This window comes from Halictus rubicundus, chromosome 3 (genome assembly GCF_050948215.1).
Source record: "Halictus rubicundus isolate RS-2024b chromosome 3, iyHalRubi1_principal, whole genome shotgun sequence".
Taxonomy (NCBI): Eukaryota; Metazoa; Arthropoda; class Insecta; order Hymenoptera; family Halictidae; genus Halictus; species Halictus rubicundus.
This window is the reverse complement of record NC_135151.1, coordinates 8,139,412-8,158,707: the sequence shown is the minus strand read 5'-3', so window position 1 is coordinate 8,158,707 and position 19,296 is coordinate 8,139,412. Positions and strand designations below refer to the sequence as shown.

Below are 19,296 nucleotides of genomic sequence, written 5' to 3'. Positions count from 1 at the left end.
GGCTCATGAACATTAGAATTACTCACCTGATTAGGAGATTCTATAGTGTTATAAGAATTATAAAATTCTAAACAATTTCTCTCAGTTTTCGTGAAAAATCATTTTGTAGTTATCGCGACGTATGTGAAAGTAAAGTTTGCTGTGGCGAAGGCTGTAGAAAAGTTTGTAGAAAAGCCAGACCCAGGATGTTCGTGCACTTTCCAGATTCTACAAGGTGTCTCCAAAATTTTGTACTTCCACGAAAGGAATGATCCCTGAGCTCATTTGAAGTAACTTTTTCCTGTGCGAAAATGTTCTCCGCGGCTTTGTTAACGAGTTCTTAATGAAAAGCGGTTACAGCAGACAGACTTTGGCTCGGCCATAGGTCCATCTGAGAGTGGCGTTGTCATTGGCGGAGCCGGAATTCGTCTACTGTAGCCGCGCTCTGATTGGTCCGTGTTTAGAACAAAATTTGCCACGGAGAATATTTTTGGGACACCCTGTGTAGTTGCTGTAATGTGGTTTCGAGTTTAAAATACATCGATTGTTATTGAAACCTTTATAAAGAATGTATCATAAATGTACAATAGCAAAACTATACTTAGAATCCTGCGCTAGAACTAATTTCTTGACCAGTGACAAATACTGTTCTGAGGAGCTGTTTCTAATCAATCTGACCTTAAAATGTCTTAGTAATTGATCATCGAATATCTTGTGTATTGGAGTCTGTCTTGAGAATACGTACCGTGGATATAGGTAATTCTCCGTAATTCGTCGATACATACCGCGGTTCATGAAGGTATCCGAATGTGTACAGTAAAAACTATAAACAAGTGTGTTACTTGTACGTTAACGTTGAGTATTGAAAGTAGTGTTTTATGAGATAATCAAAGAAATTCACGACAAGATCTAAGGTTTTAAATTGTAGAGATTTTGTCTTATCGAAGTGATCACATAAAAATTCATTTGTCATTAAAATATCAACACATTTCATTCTTTTGAGAAAAATTACAAGCGATTAAATATTTATGACCGATAGTGTATATTATTCGATTATATTTACCTCTTATACACATGCTACTATTGATAGTTTTCAAAATATCAGTCCAACATACAAGTTTTGCTTGCCTCAAAAATTGCTTAAAATCATTTGAGGTCAGAGCAATATGTGATAGAATATTTTCGAGAACCGCTATGCGGTTCCGTATGTTGTCGTAGCCGCATAGAGCATAGAGGAAAGGACAAAACGTAATTACGAACTAAGGAAATATAATGAGCGTACCTTCTCGTACGTTGTCGATTTTCAAGGTTCTTCTCTCCAGCCCTCGTAGATACGAGATTATCTATTTGTGGTTTGGAATTTGGAAGTAGGATCATGCAGAAACAAGAGTTGCGAGTCAAAAGTTCCGATATAGAATATAAATAATGATTTCAACTATAATTGTTATCCTCGAAATGTCTGAATTTAAAAATCACAAATTGCAAATTCGTTAACCTACGATACCACCGAACCTTACTACGATTTATATTACGATTACACTGCTTAGAACTTCTTTGTCGTTTATTATTTTTTGGAAGAAGAAAAGAATTTGTATGTATTATTTGATTGTGTATTCTCCTTAAAGGAAATCTGTTCGAAATTCTCATCACAAGTCTAACTCGATGTTGTAGTACATGGGTTTAACCACACAGCTTACTATGGACTGTAATATTTTATAGTTTATCATAGCAGCGGTTAATGTCTCTCATAAATAAAGCACCAGGCTTATGGCCGCTCGAAATATTAGGGAGTAATTAATTTTATTAGCTTTTAAGTGATACTCCAGGCCAGCGTCCCTCGTAAAATCGTGATTTCAATAAAAAGTCTTGATTTCTCTGATTGCAAAGAATTCTTCCCTTCGATAGTTCTTAACCTCTTAACTTAACAATTATTTGGTAAAAGTGTGTATTATATTATATTACAATACCTGAGTATTCTCGGGCTTTGAAGTTAAGAGGTTAAGGGGGAACCTTAATTTTTCAAAACTTTAGGGGGGTTTTATTCAACATTTAGACATTACAACCAAATTTTTGCATTTACAATTAAAGTCTCTTAATGTTGTTATAATTGTCCATCTTCGAAGCGCCACCCCGCTAGAGTTGTAAGTTTGCGTACAACCAAGGTTTTTCTTCATCTCCATGAAATTCTGTTTTCGATGAACTAAGAAAATTTCGGAAAAAGTGGGAACTCGAAAAAAAGACGATTTGTAGTGTAAAAAATCGGCTTATTTATGCAAAAAACCTACATAATTTAATATTTTTATGAATGTTTTTAGTTCATCGACGATGGTTAAGTATTATCTAACTAAAAAATGTTCGAAGAAGCCAATCGATCAAATAGTTTTTTCTACATCGTGTACACAAACTCTAGAAACATGGTTTCGAGAAAAACGCGTTTAAAAGTTTTGCTGCAGTACATATACATACGTGACGCGTACCTGTGCCGTGGGCTTTATCTACCGAAATACCTCGAATTTTGCTCTAAAACTGTATAGGTATATTTTCGACGAGTATTACTACCGATTTATGAAAAAAAAATCGAAAATATTAAGTTTGTAATCCAGACTTCCCCCTTAATTAATTTATGTGGATTATGTGACACATCCGCAGAAAGTGTAACAGAAGGTACATTTCACTTCAATCTTTCTTGGCAATATCTATTTCAAACGCAACTTCGAAGTGGTTCATTAATTATGCATTTTGCAATCAATTTTTAAAAACTGTTAACAAATGGTTTTCGACTACGACGATACTGTAATTAACGCGTGGCCTTGCATGAGCATTTAGCAGCTATTACTTGTAGTTAATGCTCGTGCCGAAGAGGTTGACCCTTGGAATGCGGATAATGTGGGGTGGATCTATGGGGTAGACGGATATGAAGGGTCATTTTAGTCTATAGCAGAATTTCATTGCACGCAACCTTTTAAGTCATAATTGTGCATAAAATTATTTCTAAATATACTTTTAAGGGCAGGTACTATACAGGGCGTGTCACGCAAACATGTTTCAAACAAATACGAAGTGGCATTAAATAAAGCATTTACAGGTGTAATCAGATTTTGGTAAATATTTATGAAAAGTTACCATCCTTCGATCCCGATGATTGGTTTTAACGTGTTATCAAGTTTTGGGGTTTATGAAAATTATTAAGAAAAACATTTTTTCGGAACAGATTATTTAATTTTGCTCGAGTATTCTAAACATGCCACTTATCTTTTATGAAAATATTTGGTTCGTAGTGTCAAACCTAGTGATGGGCAAACATATTTTTTCAAAGCATTTTTTCGAAATTTCAAGGTCATCGCAGTTTTTCTAAATGAGTTACTGCAACAGCATCGTACATTAAGTAGATAATTGTAAACGACAGCCGGTCCACAAAAACAAGTTTCATAATGGTTTACTGAATAATAAGAAAAGTTTTATTTTGTCATAAAGACTGGTATATCGATTCACGCGAGGTGTACATTTCAATTTCCGGTTATCGGGCGCCGCGTGACCTGGGACGTTATGACTCTATTTCGTTTATTCTTGACGCGGCTAGTTTCTGTACTAGGCAGAAAATAGCAGACCCAAATTTTATTCCTTTTCATAAAATCTTAATTAGACGTTGAAACTCAAAACTTCGCAGGGAACAGGAAACTTCACAGATCGCGAGAGAAAATGGCGAAAGAGATGTATTTCTGTAAAAATTGGAGAACTTTCACTTTCAATCCATACCTAAAGGATTGAAAAATATATAATTGGCATTACAATTTTGAAGCTTTTAGCTTATACATTTTTTCACTTCCAGTTGTTACACATTGCCTTGTAGTTTACTCAGTGCTGGTCAACTATTGCCTCTACTGGCAGCGTATTTTACGTTTTTGGACATAAACAAATCGGCGGGCAATAAACCACGCCTTTTCGGGCAACGTTATACGTTATGCGTATTCACCACACACATTGTCGTTATTGGGCGAAGACAATGACAGCGATCGACAGCAGATTATATCGAGATTGAGTGAAATAGAATGATCATCGGCCGATTGGCATCAGACAAATGACAATCTTTTTCCCATTCTGCTTTAATTCATGTGACGTCACTAGCCCCTAACTTCGTCCTTATTTATACCCACGGGCAGCGACGCGTGTCCATGCCCGCCACAAGGCTCGTTGAACAGCACTGCCTTACATTAAGAAGAAAATCACGACTGCAATGGTGAATTGATTAAATTGTTCGATATCGCAATAATATTCAAGTGAATGAAGTTACTTATCAGAATCTAAACCGATATTTAATATCGAGAAGCAGTTTTACGTAGCAGCGAGGAAGCTGTTCATTAATTCAATTTCTGGAAACCAGTTATAAATTTACAATATAACTTCTAATGTTTTGAAACAATAAATAACATAATGTGATATGTCGTTGAGTTCGTCTCTCTCAAGGAAAATGCTATCGCGTTATGACAAAAAAATGTATGGTTCCATTTAAAAAATTACATCATACTATCGTTCCCTTCATACCGAACAATTTTTGTAAATAAATTTTTTTCGTAATTTTAGTGCGTCACGAGATATTTCTGTTTTCAGATAAACGAAACACCCTGTATATATAAGCAAACTTTTGTTAACAATTACAGAATAACATAAAACAGATCGGTATAACAATTAATAGGATTGTTGGCTGTTGACTTTCAGTCTTAGTTGGCAGATGCGGACGATACAGACAAAACACAGCTAGTGCAAAGACGCTCCCACAATGACCGAAAAGGCAGTCAAGGCATGACGACACATGCGCTACAATCGTATCAATGCACATATACATCACGCACACCACAGTCGTGCCACCGCACACATAAATAAAGGACATTCTAGTAAATACGAAAAATAATTAGTCTTTAATAATGTTGCATAGCTTCTAACATGGAATAAAACATCCTCTTATCCAAATTAAAATATTCAAGGTACATATGGAACAAAATATAAAACACATACATAATGGCAGTTTACTTTCCAAATGTAATTGTACTTATACCACAAGCGACAATAATTTGAAGTCTTTTTATATGAGTTAATAGAATTATTACATACAAAAACGTTGTGTTTGGACGTTATGATATATGACGGAACCTTGAATTCTCAAACTTTAAGATTCGTCTCTCAGCAACCACAACTTATAGTGTCCTCTTGACTTTCCCCGTTTTCCGAGGAAGTTGAAGTGTCCGAAGGGAATCGATTCTACTTTGAATAGTGTTCCTGGCGTCACTTTGTAAATCGACGCACATAATTTCAACATCGTGAATCCTCAGTGATTTATGTATGAAAACGTAATATTGATATTCCAATATGTGTGTATATTCATGGATTCAATAAATCTTGAATATTTAAATCTTTCAATAATAGCAACATAATGTATTATTATTATGTGTATATTATGTATTATGATAGTTTTTTTTCTCTTCTGAACCGTCATGTAATGCAAGATTTTTCTGAAAAGTTTAGGGAAGGCATTACGCATGTCGAAAATGACCGCTGTAAGACTAGAATTTATGGCAATCACATGTTTCGATAGTTAACTGTACCAAAACATCTTCTGTCCTTTCAACAAGCAAAAGGTAGAAACACCAGATCCGCATGACGGATTCGTTAATAACTTATTAACAAATCCGAGGTGGACATTTTTGAAAAGACAAATGCCACTTCAAATGATCTCAGGAACCGCCCCTTTCGAGGAGTTGGAATATTTTTGGGACACCCTGTATTTACTAACTTTATACCTATCATAAATATTAATTTCTTTGAGTAAATTATAAATAACTCTTCTAGTTCTCTTTGTGAATGTTGCCATTTTTGCAGTTACTAAATTTTACATGAATTTCAAAATGGCTTGAATATCTCCTTTGAGGTTAGTTTTGTGTCCCGTATCTTTCCTTTTTATTGAATAGTTTTAATATTTTTAGTGATGTACCTTTATCTGCCCACAAGTTGTAAAGAACCCATTTGTTGTGTAGAAGGACGGGACAAGGAAGGAGTTTGATATGGTTTACGTTATATACGGGGTGAGTGTTCTAAAAAGGAAAACGAAAATATTTTTCTTATTTGTGGTTTCGTAAATAAATCACTCAAGACAAAGTACTTTTTGAAATTTTTGGAAATGGAATATGTTGGAATGTAAAAAAGACAGTTTGAATTTGGCGCTTCGCATGGCCTCTATTTTAGTTGACATCACTGTCATACACGTATTAGGGAAGCCCTACACCATACATATTAGATTTGTTTAATTTTGACAAGAAATTTTCCAGTTTGAATGAATCGAGACAACAACATTCTAAAAGCTTGTTGCCACATAAGCAAATATAGTGATTTGAAAAGGAGAAAAGATTGAAATGGGATTACCGTGGATTATGGATTAGTGTCACATGCTATGAAAGACGCGTATCCATAGTTCATACAATGCATAATTCAAACCTTATTCCAACTCAGTACATTAGACCTCTGCCATTTTCTATACTACAAAAGATTTTCATCAAGGCATTTTTACATTCCGTGTCAGTACTTCCTTGAAAACATTTCAACACTTCTTTAGTATAACGTTCAATCTACTTTCTGCTCCAAGTACGTGTAAAATATGTAAAAGCATTTCATTTTCGTACAGGGAACAACTTTAAGAGGAATGCCATTTTAGGAATTGTGGTTTGAAAGTCGATTACTAATATAATAGTTAAATTTCGAATGAGAACAAGTAAGTAGCTTTCGAAGACTTTTTATAATATTCTGATTATATATATATATGTTTTTACTATTATTATTATATTATTTGTTACTATTTGGAAATTGGGTTAGGTTGCCAAATAAAAATCTACCATCTACTACCAATGTCACACTGCATAAGTTCTTTCCATCAGTATGTGATCACTGATCGGTGATGTGGTACTTTCAGTGTGAAAACACAGTGATCACATATTGATGGGAGGAACTTATACGGTGTGACAGTGATAGTAGATGGTACATTTTTATTCAGCAACCTAACCCAATTTCCAAATAGTTGCACTATTCCACTAATCGATTAAAAAGAAAAACTAAAAATAGTATATCTGTGACCAATAATAAGTATTATATTCAACTGTGTGCTAGTAATTTTACTGCGTCCGGTTTTAATCTTAAAATGGCCGTCAGAAGGGTCGGTTTTCCGTAGACACCAGAAAAATCGCTCTATCTTCACGAGAAGCCTCGTTAGTGCGGCATTTAATGAAGAAACGTGGTGACATGCCGGTGCAAACTAGATAGTAGCTATTACGTAGAAGAGCTTCACCGTTGAAATTGACGCGCTGTTCGCCGAAACCAATTTACGAGATTAAAAGTAGCCGCGACACGCGGCATTTTTTTGCCAATTGGTTTGACGATTTGTTTTCGTTCAGCGAAGGCTAGAATACTCAACACGTCCGTTGTTTGCATTGTCGTCTCCGTTTATTTTTAAAGTGAATAACGGCCGTGAATTGCCGTTTGATTGTGTACTGTGTCTTTTAAAGGATTTTTTGTATTCCTCCACAAATAAAAAATGAGCGTAACGAAAAGGGGCTTCCGGTTAGTCCATATTACTTAATGTTAAATAACTTTTTTGAAAAATTTGTTTGCCAGTTATTAGTTTAAGCTATTTGTAATAACCCATATAACTTGTAGACCCCTAAGTATTCAATTATAGGCGGAATAATTACATAACTTCCGCACTGAAAATTTATGAATTCCCAGGAGAGAAGAAAAAGTTATTTACCATGCGTATATCTCCGTAAAAAAAATTTTTTTTTAAATCGGACTTTTGCATTCCATTTGGGATATCTATTTGAGCAGATTTTATTGTATTTTTAAGTCTAGGTAAGTAATAAGTAACTTAAGTAATCATTTTTAAAAATTTTGTAGGGTGATCAAAGTACCCTGTTTTATCCAGAATTTTACTTTATCGATGCTAAAATCGCCGCGCATACGCGAGAAATTCTGGCCAAAATCTCATCGCTGATTCCTGCCTGTGTTATCTCCTCCGTAGGATGATAATGTTGTGATGTTTCGCAGGTTAGTTGAAATTATCGGATATGTACTACGATGAGAAACCTACAGACCAATTATACAATACAGTAGAATATCGCTGGAAATCTGACCTCTACGCGAAATTATAAACATCTGGTTGTAACCTCATTCATTGTACGGAATCCTCGTTCGTTGCCTGCCAACGACTCTCACCACGAGGTGTTTGAAGTTCTAGAACTCGTGGTTACGTAGAGGTTACGTCTACTGTTCCTAACACAATATATTTCATTAGTTTCTACGAATGACACAGGTTACAATAAAATTTTAAAGTTTGAAATTAGGCGACTAGTTAAATTCTAAGTAAGAATATTTTAATCTGTATTCAAGTAGGATTTGAAAATTAAAAATTACAGGTATAACAGTTAGTATTATCAGTTTTTGCATTTGTTCTTTGTCATGAAATAATGGCAGAATAATTAAATAATTCTCCAATGTCAATAAAAACAAGATTTACGATACAGCATGTACCTTTTTTTATATTTTCCAACGGTTTGATCTTATGGTGACCAGGATGCATCAAAACACGGACCCAAAACAGGATCAAAACAGGAACTGCGGACACTAAGACCACGGATATGGCGGGTCGACTGTAGTTAATGCGGTGGTTCTGACAAAATTGTCTCTTTCTACGACCCGAGTAGACGAGTGCGTAATTCTACAAAAATTGTGGAGTAATGAAACGACTTCCACGGCCTGGTTCAAAATACATTTTTCGTCTATCAAAAAGTACCGCTTGTAGAAACCTTCTTAAAAATAGTAAGATTTAATCGTATATGAACATAAAGCTGCTCTTCAAATATCTTTATAATTCCCGTCAGTTGTGACCATCTCAAATATCCGTAGAATATCCTTCGTCATATCAAATGTCATTCGCATTCCGACTAACCCAGCCGTTTTCCCGACCCAGTGACCGAGTTCTTAGTTGTTAATCCGTTTGAATTCAAGAATTTTTGTAAGATATGTCTTCACCGACATATTCGAAGATCATCAGTTTCAGTAAATATTCGTCTAGTAAACAATGAGAATATAACAGGCATATTATGATTTCTAAATTGTTCAAATATTGTAGATGTATTCTGTTTTGTAATTCTGCCGACTATAATTTTATAATAATTTAATACAACGGGCAGTTTAAAACATAATAATACTAACGTTAACAATGATATTATTAATAATAATATTAACAATTAATTATTCGTATATGCTACATATTCACCATAAACACAATGAAAAGACAAAAATAAAAAGACAACAATTTTGTATATACTTATAAACTAATTTATAAAGAGACTAACAATGGTGTGAACGATGTTCTAGGATAGACTACATAATATTATTCTTTTTCATTATTGCAATTATAGTTATCTGTTACAAATATAAGTATAGGAAAAGACAACATTATATGAGACTTGTATGATATTTTGTGAATTTCTATTACAAAAATATTTACTTGGTTTGTCCTTTGATCTAATACGAATCTGCATGACCAAGCACATTATGTTCTTTAACTAGCACAACATATTATATTGTAGGGTTCATTAACCGAAAATGTGGAAAATTGCTATTGAAAAATGATCGCAGGGATCGCTTACAATTAGATATCACTCTCGTGAATCATTATAGACGTTTCAATTACAATGCTGTGTTCAAATCGAATGAGAAGTATTGTGGTCATTGAATGTAATTCAGGCGCAACCTCAATTCAAACGTTGCTCAATTGTACTCCCTTTGTTCATGGCCTAGGATTGTTGAAAGCGAAATTAAATGTTATCCGTTAATTGAACTTAGTCGAACGACTCTGGAGTGTAGCATTTGCATCCTTATCCGATGTATAATACTTTAGACGTCAATGAGAATTTGACCAACTTTCTACCAATATCTTTTTAATGATTTTCAAGTACACTTTTCTTATACCATTTACAAATGGGTAAGAAGGAAAGTAGTAAACTATAACTGTTATTTCAATTGTGGTGTCGAAAGGAAATATATTAAACATCTGCGATAATCAAACAATAGGTAATTATTTACAATAGGGGATTCCTCATCGATTTCAATCACCTATAAATATGTTGTTGGGGGTGTTACGAGTCGAGGGCTAAGCGGTTTATGCGTGGACCGAGCTTTGTTCGCTTACGCAGGATAGATTCATCACCGGGTCGCCACTAGGTAGGAAAGAGAGTGGTTTCGTGGACTAGCCGAAGTCTGTTTTACCATTGGGTCGCCACTAGATAGAATAGGTTTTCGTGGACTAGTCGATGCCTGTTTCACCACCGGGTCGCCACTAGATAGAATAGGTTTTCGTGGACTAGCCGATGCCTGTTTCATCACCGCGTGTCACAGGATGGGTAAGCGGAAGGTATTCGGAAATCGGCTCTCGTAACGTTTAAAGATACTGATACACCTCGAGCGGTAAAGATATATCGTAGTGGGAAGAATACTAGTTACTGGAGTTTAAAAGGATGTGGATATGAGATTAAAGACTCCCACATATATCTGATAGCAACCACAATATATTCTTTATAAGAAACACAGTAAGTATCTACAGTTGTTGAAGTGTAATGTATTGTCGCGGATACGAATGTTCCTAAACTCTCAGTTTTGACGCACTGAGAAATGCGGGGGTTAGTTAGCTTGTCTTGTGAATAATGGTTTGTAGCGTTATAGAACTGATTGAAGGGGGACTATGAACCCGATCTCACGATGCGTGTCGCTCCGTTTTCAATTTGAATTAATTTTATCCAATTTCCTCAGAGTATTTTTATTTGGTATTTGTTTCGACACTACTGTGGTACAGTTAATGATAATTGTAACTGAATGAGATTAACGAGATTTAAAACTCCAGAACATTTGAATGTGATTATTACCAATTTTTGTTTACATCTAACTTTTTAACGAGAAATCGTTTAAGAATTTCCATCGAAGTAGAAGTGTTAATTAATACATTTTCCATGGTAATACACATTCAGTACAAATGAAATATGGATATGAAATGTAGTACTTGAAAACGACAAAAAGTTTTTCCATTGTTTAATAGCTCGAGAGAAAATAAATTTCACTCGAGTGCGATGACCAGAAAAAGAATGTAAAACTTCCGGCAGCAAGCGCAGCCACTAAAAGCGATTACGAAAGCCACTCATCTCCCTTTCAGGATACATCACTACAAAAATGCAATTGAAACGCATCATACATTTAAAACTCCAAATAACTTTTAATGCGATTAGTGCGCCAGAAAGAGAACGAAATGAAATCGTGTTTCTGTGAAATTTATTAACAACGAGTTTTACTCAACGAACGCTTCATACATATTATATAAATTTTCGAGTGTCAGTCAATGGACGACTCCGTTCATCACTGATGAGTAAAGAAGAAATATTTACACACAAAAATGCCGCGCAAAAATGACGAAGCTACTTTTTCTAGCCATGTACAACTGAATACATAATATGCATTATTGGTGCACTGAAACCCCGAAATGACTTCGACAAGTTGTACACCAGCGTCCATGGAGTGTAAATGTATGGTGTGGAATCGTTGGTGACAACAAACTCAAGGTCACGTGAATGTCATAATATTACAGGTCGTTGGATTCGTCTTGACCTCGGCTATCATATAGCGATAATAAAAATATATCATTCCATTAAAAAAAACTTGGATAACCTTGAAATCTCAAAAAATATAACCTTGAACAAATTTTGTTGCCTATCATAATATTTACCGCTCTGAACCAACTAATGTTTTCCTTTGAAATTTTCTTCTATCATAAAAAACAAGCGAGATATTTTAGATGCTCGAGTTAGGTGAAACACCCTGTATTCAATGCGAGTATTCAATATTTATGTTTCCATCAGAAAATCATTTGTGTTTATCCATGCTGCTAACTCGAAAGCATTTTATGCACGAATAGCGACCGCGACAAGTTTGGTCCACCACAAAAGAGACTTAATGAAGTGTGTTCTTCGATCATTTTTTAACGGATGCTTTGCAGAAAAATCGGATTTTACAATACAATGAGTTTGATGTCCGATACACGCGCATGTGCCTACGTACGTATCATCGTTAATCAATTAACTGCTACATCCAGAAATTATTCCCGGTGCCGCGTACCAATTCATTAGGCCCAATAATTTACGAACGCGACAAGTCTAGTTTAATCAAATTAAAAGCATCGAATGTCACAGTGTACTTTGTTGTCGTAATTCGCTAAGTAGTAGCGAAACGTACAGGAGGGAAACGCAACTGGGGAACAGGGGAAAGATGCACGTGTCCCGGTCCCGTTGTCCGTTGCTCTACGTGGTTGCAACAGAGAGGGGGATATAGTCTTCGATCAGGGTAATTTCAAGTAATTTTCTGAGTATTGTCGTCACATTGCCATTTCCCATGTATCGTGTTATCTTTTATACGCCTGTTCTTGCGGTTCACCCCACTCTTAAATAGACCGAACGAGTAAACCAATCTTTTTGACAATATTTGTAGGCTAAAACTCGTTATATTATTAATGTAATATTTCATTGTAGGGTCTCGGATACCTTCAAATTGAGTTCTTGACAAGAGATGACACGAATACAAAGATATATAATATTACCCCCAATATGTCACGATCGAAGTACCATTAGTGATAGGATCAGGTTTACTATGTACAGGGTGTATAAAAAGTAATGGTCATCCGTCCCAGGGGTGAATCTACAGTTCTGGATCGGTGGAAGAAACTTGCCTCAAAATTGTTTATAACAAAGAAAATTGTTGTTAAAGTTATTTTTACATCAACACCTTCTACTCATCGAGTAGAGAAAAAGCTTGAAAGGAACCATTTGTCGCAAACAAATAATTATTGCGATATAAGCTGTTAAAGTTTTCGCAGAATTTGATTGTGTGGAGTTATACGTATAGACAAAAGCCTACTACTACAGTCTACCTGACCGGGTCTATCATCGTAGGTGTTTAAATAGGGATGGTCCCGTTTAAAAAAATGAAGGTGACGTTGAGATTTCTAAAAAAATAACATAAAAACAAATATTTTTATGACATCGTGTGTGCCTCACTAAACTATTCACCTTCTCCTTAAGACATATGACGTATCTTTAAAAACAATATAGATATTTGTGGGTGACTAACCCTGTATAGATGTGTAGATTCGAAACCGAAATCAATATATGGTAAAATCTTCCTCAGGTTCCAGAGTTATTTTAAGTAAAGAAGCACCAAAATTATATTCGTCTTCAACCATTGAATTCGAAGTACTGATCGTAGAGCAAGCGAAATGAATGAAAGAACGGGACCAATAGTGTTGGCGTTATCCTATCGTATCTTTGTCGGCTCGTATTATTACGTTATGTCGACGTGAAACAGTTTCTGACTGTGTGTAATGGCGTAGACTCTTTATAACCGCAATGTTCTAGGCACTGGTTCCACTTGGGATAGGGATGCTGTGGTCCACACCTTAATGAGATAGAAACCACTTAACCGTGTGCTCGCGTGCGTGCCTAAGGATCTGCTTGGTTGGGCTCATCGCGTAGTCACAGTTTACTTGCTAAACTCCGGAACCTCGTGTTGTCTAGAACCCGTGTAAAAATGTTGTGGTCTTATCTTACACTTTTCTTTGAGAAGGTACCCTTGACCGAAGCGGCTGCCAACCACTAAAGCTACTGATAACGCTATCTGAAGCTTATTCTGCGTTCCAATAAACAATAGGTGATTTTTATAAAATTGACAAGCCAATCTGAGTTTTTAATCATCCTCAGTTTTGACGTGAATACGTCTAGAAGTCCACGCCAGGTACTGGGTGACACTTCAGAAATCTTGATGTAACGTTTTCATTACGATACAAAACTGAGTTGAATAACTCAGAAATTTACAGTCCGACTGGAATTATTTTGCTATCATTCTAAGCGGCATGTACTTGTAGTTCCGTTCCCCCTACATGCAGCCATCGTTGCGTAAATGCGATACGAGTGGGGAGAGGTTCCACGCCTTAGGCTAGGCCTGTCCAACCCGCGGTTCGCGGGCCACTTAGTACTGCTATTTTTACATAATTTAAATTTAAACATTGTGGCGTTGTTACAAACGCGTCCTCATAGATCTTCAGTTTGCGAACAGATCCTTTGATGTATCGCTCAGCGAGCGAACACTGTTCACTGTTGCAAGCGAGCAGCTCGCGATCTGTTCGCTAAAGTGTCCACCCTGCAGTCGGCGAACAACAGTGTGGAACCGGCATAACGGTCGACGTTTATTGTCCTGTTCGAGCCTGCGAGGTCCGCTTGGTGAAGATATTAGAGCCTTTACAGATATTTTAAGCTGGCGCGGCAACAAAAACCTTGCCAACCGTAGTAACACTTCTGGACGAATAAAAGAATTTTTCCATTATGCATGTCAGCCGACACGCTGCTACGTGACCTGGAACCTCGACACCAGACGTAAAGTTGGGTTTGTGCCCGATGTATACTTCGGCGTATCACACGGTGACAGCAGGCTTCGGGATAAAAGATGGAAACGAGGGAAAGGAGACGTACCTTTTGTCGCGGAATCGTTACTTCATGACCATGCTGATAAGATAGAGGTGGTATGCTCCTACAATTATGTACAATACCATGAAACACGCCTCTCCACATACAAAGTCTCCAGAACCTGTCTTTTACAATGAAATAGAGTTCGGTTCTTTTTTAACCAATATTTAACACTAGAACTGCCGGTCCAGTCAAAATGACTGGTTCCTAATTTTTTCTTTTACAATTACTGAAATTGCAAAAATGTTTTCATCGGAAATTTTTTAATGAACCTCTTCATTGAAGCACATATTACAATAAAAGTTGTATGAAGTCTGAACGGGCACAGACTTGTCACTGTTACAAAGCAATATAGTGTTAAGCTTGTGTTAAGCATTCGTGGTACATCCATGAACGCCCGTTTCGTGTTCAGTTTGTGTTCGAACGTCTTATGTCAATTTCGGATATCCCTAGGACATTCGCAACATTTAAATTTCGAACATTCTAGGAACGTCCGCTTGGAAAGTCTTACGGATGTCCTCAAGACATACATTTCGCTTGTTCTAGGAACCGGGAAATTTCTTACGTCTTACGAATGTTCTTAGAACTTCGGACGTTCTTAGAAGTTGAAATGTTCTAGTAACGTCTCTCTCGAAAGTCTGGCTATAACAATGTATGATCGTTTCGAAAACCAAAAAACGATCACGAACCTCGAAGAATTCAGTCTTGTGTCAGCGATTGAAGCGTTCAGATCGATCTCAAAGCATTTATACTTTATTTCATAGTAATAACTTTTATCATTAGTTAAACTCGGAGTTAGACTGCTTCCTATCTTAATCCCATATACATTTTTGAAAATATGAAAAAACCTTATGAATCAAATTATTTCAGGATAAAGAGGAGTACAATATAGCAGTAACAGTTTTTTTTTGTAGATGAAAGAGTTTCGGAGATTTCAAGGTCACCTTTATTTAAAAAAAACATTACTCTTTCTTTTCGACTTATCTTTGCATGTAGATTCACCTCCTTGTGGCTTGTACCACCAGTTACATGACACCCTGTATAATAGTGTATTGTACATATACGTATAGTGTATTAATGTTACGTGTATATGTAAGTATATTGTAATATGTTCAATTTACGTGTTTGTAGTCGATGAATGTATATGAGTGTGTATGTGTAGGAATAAATAGCGTAAAAGAAACTCGAGCTTATTTAATAGCACCTCGACGATCCCAACCAACACTTTGAAGAGGTTAGGTTTGTAACCGTTCTGTAAACGTCCAGAGTACGTTCTGAGAATGTCGACAATCATTCACCGGCAGTGTTGCCAGATCGAGAAAATCGAGGGGAATACAAAACAAGAAATTACACAACAAAATAAGATCATATGATAATTATTCAATGTACTTATAAAGTCGACTATCCTTGACACTTCGATAATGGTTCTTCTCCATTTAGTTTTATTTAAAATGATTGGATCGATTGATATGGCAGATTTAAAAATAGCGAATTGGTACAGCGAAATCAATGCTTAATATGGAACAAAATATTGCATGAATATGTTGTAACATTCGTTCAGCGACTTTTTTTAATTTCTTCGTTTGAAATTATTTATATTTTTATATCGACTGATTTTCTAATTAATGCACCAATGGGTATACGTATGAAACAAAGTATATCACCTTATACGTTTCATTAATACATTGTTATCATGTTATGAGAAACAACATATAAATGCATCTACATTCAAATGCAGAACAATCCAACATAATAAATGCATCTACTTTCAGTGCATTTGGATCTTCCGCATTGTATCGTACTATTAGTACAAAGTCCTGCAGCATACATAATTCATAGTTTCGCGTATTACAAAGGATGTTATTCAAGCATGATTTATCGAATATTTACATGATGCAAAGTTTAGGTACTTTCTGAAATAACTCTGTTACAAATATTCATATTTGATCCATTTGATTGTACAGGGTGTACCAAAATTATGTGTCAAGATTATCACAGCTGGATTCTGTACCTTTGGATCGGTAGAGATCTGTTTGAAAAATTACGTTCAAAATTGTCCTTGGCCGGTATTTTCAAGGTCAAATTTTTTATTGCTACAACGTAATCTCCTCATTGAGAGGATAAAAAAGTCTCAAAGAGACCATGGGTATCAAGTCAACCTTTTTCTCTCAATATTCCATTTTTGGGAAAGTACTACTGATTATCGTATACTTCTTTTTCTTTTCGTCATGAAAACGTGGTTAGACAACGACAAGACCTTCCAACTTTGATGAACTTTTAAATAGGAAAATTCAGTTCACACGAAGAATTTCGCTTTAAAATAAATATTATGCGATCCTACTTTATGCAAATAAAGCTAATTGCCAATGAAAACGAAGTGGGGTATACAATTTTCTGATCAAGCTTCATCTTTCATATTTCGCAATATGTGTTTTGTGAGAATAGATAATAATACCTATTAATAAATTTTGTCGACCTAATAATAAAATTTTGTCGAGTTTCATGAAAAACTAGCACCATCGAAGGTTCTCGATTGTATTCGATTCACTTTCTCGACGTATGGACAAAAGATCCATAATAAAAAAAAGCGCTGGCAAATATCAAAATGTAGATATGATTTGATGAATTTCAGGGGCCAACTACAAAATGCGGTTCTTCAAATGTTTCGACTCCGTAAGTATTCGATTTGTGAATCCTTGAAAATTCACGGCACGGCAATTAATGTTCTGTAAATGCACAAAAAATCACTTTATTGAGTGGATAGAAAACCAAGTTTGACAGTTATTATATTTGTGTGCTTGTGTTACAACGACAACAGATATTTAGTTAGCATAGAAACCGAAACATGGTTTTAATGAAAATAAAAATGGACTTCGCACAATATATTTTACGAAATATGTAAGAAGAACTTGAAAGAACGTACTTTCACGAAACCGTTAGGTAATCTACGAAATTCTGCAATATAAGACGACGAGTGTTCGTTTAATAAATGCGTAATCAACAGAATGCATTTCGATAGAAGACAGCGTCTAGTATTTTAATATTTTCTTGTATCCTGCTTCCATTATTCTTTCTGTATTTGTCCGGACCTCTGATCCTCTTTTTAGAAAACTTTATTCTCGCCACTTTTGAAAACTTCTCCAAGCGAAACATTCCTCAATCAGAGCCGGCTGACGACCGACAAACTTATATCTTACAAAGTTATTGACGTAGAATACTTTTTTACGTATAAAAAATTAATTCTTTACGTTCTTAATGATTTTTTTAAACGTTCAGTGCTCTTCACCATGTCTTTGTTTTCTTGAGGATAAAAATTTAGTTCTGAATTTTTATTAAATGTTCAGATTTTTATAACTTTTAACAAGTTAAATCAATGTAGGTGTAAATTGCTTTGCAAGTAATCAATACGAACTTACAGCATATTAGTGTGTCATAAATATTCAATTTTTCTTTTGCTTCGAATCTGTATTATTTTTATGTTCTTACAAAGAAGTACTAAGAGTAAGCAAATCACGAATTTTTATGGATTTATAGCGTTTGCTAATGAACAACTCATACTAAAATGGGAAATCTTTATTATTTTAGCTGAGTGAAACGCATAATAGAGGATCGATGTCTCTATTTTGGTAACTTTCGTTCTTGTAAAGTCTGCAAAATCTCAGTCAGCCAAACCTGCCCCGGCAGAAAATCAGCAGAGTCTGTTAGGAGACGCAGGCGGCAGAATTGCAGCAGACGGTCGGTACAGCGTCCCCTACACCATCAAATATCTGTTACACCATCTAACAATGATTTTAGTGACCGTAACTCCGGCATTTTTAATTTTAACGCTAGAGGGCGTGCATATACAATTGTACATTTAAATGGTTAAAGAGCACTAAAAGCGACTATGTTTCATTACTCAAATGTATAATTGTATATGCACGTCCTCTATCGTAGAAATTGAAATTATAGAAATTGCTGATAGCAGGCTCTACTGCCAACATTGCATTAGGTTGCGGAAACAGATGGATACGGAGTTGGTCCGCTAGTCTCTCACCAGTTTAGCGGAAATTTGCTTTCTGGGATGTAACCTGATGTGTACAGATCTACAGCCTGGTGATAAGAAATGCCGCTAATTTCTTAATTATTTCAGCTAATTGCAGTTTTACGTGTGAACATACGGGTCACAAAGGAACAGTATGGGCGCATACACTGCATATAGTAATCGCTAATTAATTCGGTAACGAAAGGAGATGAAACCTAGCTTATCGGCTCTTCTAAAAACTGGGCTAAGCGGGATATCACCATTTAATTACGGAGCTCAAAGTGTACCCTAGAATGTCACTATCGTTTTAGTCTCAGTTGTAGCTCTTTCCAACCTAACAAACTGTTTAGGATGCGCGGAATTGTGAGTAACAAATGATTTATACAAATATTTGTGATGTTTATTACTGATAAACAACGTTTATAATGGATTTAACGAAACGCGAGAATTTTGTCGATATTTTTAAGTGCGCCGATTTTTTTTTTTTGCCCAAACAAGATTCCTGTGGTGTACTTCTGGCATAAGAAAATAAACGCGAACCCCGACGATCAAAACGATATCAACTCGATTCATATCGATTTAAAAAGATCCTAATTCTAGTTACTATAATACTGTTTGAATTTCCTGGTGGACTATCAATATTTGTTAGCGAATGTAAACATACTTTACACAAACGAGATACATTAAAGGAAT

General features: G+C 35.6%; 1 protein-coding gene and 1 long non-coding RNA gene across 2 annotated transcripts in view; both read left to right on the top strand.

The window, feature by feature from the left end:
* Positions 1-19,296, top strand: part of LOC143352568 (uncharacterized) — a 176,316-nt gene that overhangs the window by 24,915 nt on the left and 132,105 nt on the right. The window lies entirely within an intron of this gene.
* LOC143352575 (uncharacterized) overlaps positions 1-19,296 on the top strand; it is a 58,346-nt gene that overhangs the window by 21,187 nt on the left and 17,863 nt on the right. The gene's annotated exons all lie outside the window — the stretch shown is intronic.